The 2,104-nt window shown below is 36.1% G+C and overlaps 1 pseudogene; it reads left to right on the top strand.

Annotated features, from left to right (window-relative positions):
* The first annotated feature begins 444 nt into the window (after window positions 1-444).
* Window positions 445-1,226, top strand: LOC114023427 (annotated as a pseudogene).
* Window positions 1,227-2,104: the final 878 nt, after the last annotated feature.

Genomic DNA, 2,104 nt, shown 5'->3' with positions numbered 1-2,104 from the left:
TGCAAGAATCTAAGACAACTCCAAAAGACTGGAGATGGAAATTGCTATCCACATCCAGAGGAAGAACTATAGAGTCTTAATGCAGATGGAAGCATACTATTTGCTCTCTTTTTCCTTTGTTCTTTTTTTTATTGCTTCATTCTCATGGTTCCTCCCATTAGTTCTAATTATTCTTTACATCATGACTGATGGGAAAATATGCTTAATATGAATATATAGGTAGAGCCTATATCAGATTGCATGCCATCTTGGGCAAACGGGGGAAGTGAAAAGGGGAGAAAATTTAAAACTCAAAATCTTATGGAAGTGAATATTGAAAACTAAAAATAAATTAATTAGTTATCAAGGAAAAAAATTTAAAAAAAGATTTTTTTCTGCTGATGGCAGAGGGTCTGAAATTTGGAGGCATTTTCAGCAGTTCTCAATGGCTCCCCAGCTCTCCCCATGCCATAAAACGAATATGAAGAATTACACTGAAAACGATACGGCTACCACTTGGATTACCAAGACTAAAGGAGAAAGAAGAAAAGATGAGAGATTCATGAACATTCAAAGAAAGCAAAGAAAATGATTGGTCTAAAGGCCAAATTCTACCATAAACAGTGTCATGCTGAGAAGAGTCAGATGAAAAAGACTATCAAGATGCATGAGAAGAGAAATATCCAGCAAACGAATAATGAAAAAACTCCCCAAGGAGCAGTGCCTTCATGTCTGCTGGATGGAGAGGGACAATCCTGAGCAAAGTCCTTTCTAACACTATTAAACAAAAATCAAAAGACAAAGCTGGCAAACAGGAAATGCCCTTGCCAAAAGTTCATGCCCAGGAAGAAACAGAAGTGTTAAAGGATATTTGTACAGGGAAGAGAAAGAAGAAAGCTTGGAAGAGAATGGTTACTAAAGTCTGATTCGTTGCAGATGGCTTCACTTGAAAATCACGGAACTATGAAAGATTTATTAGGCTAATGGATTTGTGTTTTAAGAAACTCATGTAACTCATCCTGAACTTAAAGCCACTTTTTGCCTACCCATACTTGGTGTGAAGCAGAATCCCCCATTCCCACTATCTATAACTTTAGATGTTATTACCAAAGGTATTATCATTGAAGTGAATGTGAGTGAACTGGGCCTTGTGACACAAAAAGAGGCAAAGTTATCTGGGAAAAATATACACAATTCCCAACAATTCAGAAAATGACAGATATATGAATGCCGTCTTGCTTGTTTGATTGACTGATTGAGGTTCTACATTCTAGACAATTATTAAAGACTATAATATATCAAGAAAACTATAGTAATTACTTTGTTGAATAATTATGGAACATGGCCATTCTACCAAACCTGATTATAAATGAGGTCTACTGTTCCTAGGCAAATTCTATTTATTATCTTACATATTCATATATACATATATATTTACATATACATAGCTTACATATTTTAAAATACCCCATTCTATTTTGATTATTTTGATTTGAGGTCAACTTGGAAAGGATATGAGACAATATTTTCTACTCTTTTATGAGCCTTTTTTCTATTTTGGAATAGTAATAAAAGAAATGCTGGAAAAGCCAAGTTGGAAAAACTTCAGATATATTCCCAGTGATGGGATGCATGACTAAATAGTCTGATAGTTAACTATCAGACAAACAAAATAAATTCAAAGAGGCTTAACCCAAGTTGACTGTAGGGTGATACATTTTTTAGTGATTTATTCTTGGAACCCATTCATTAATTTATGGAAGGGTTCTGATCTGCGCTGGTGGAAAAAATATCCATAGTATATGTCCTTAAAGTTGTTCATCTTTCACTTCAAAGAGAACTAATGACATCAAGGGGTGATGTCTTGACTCACCCATGAACTGGATTTAAGTGAGGCAGGGTTGCACAAAGCTGTCAGCCTCACTCTCTCTTACAAAGTCATCAAAGTCCAGTGGCAAGACCAAAGTCAGGATGACTACCAATGGCACAGGATGCAGTGGATGACTTAGATGATTGACCAAGTTCTAAGTGCTCCATGTACCTGCTTCCACCACCTTCATGACCATTGGAACAAACTGTTCTTATCTGCCCATTCCTCTGGGGAAGTCTTCATGTGCTTGGGGTA

Source organism: Vombatus ursinus, unplaced genomic scaffold (assembly GCF_900497805.2).
Source record: "Vombatus ursinus unplaced genomic scaffold, bare-nosed wombat genome assembly UNPS02014818.1, whole genome shotgun sequence".
NCBI classification, from domain to species: Eukaryota; Metazoa; Chordata; class Mammalia; order Diprotodontia; family Vombatidae; genus Vombatus; species Vombatus ursinus.
The sequence above is the reverse complement of the archived record's forward strand: the minus strand, read 5'-3'. Positions and strand labels throughout refer to the sequence as shown.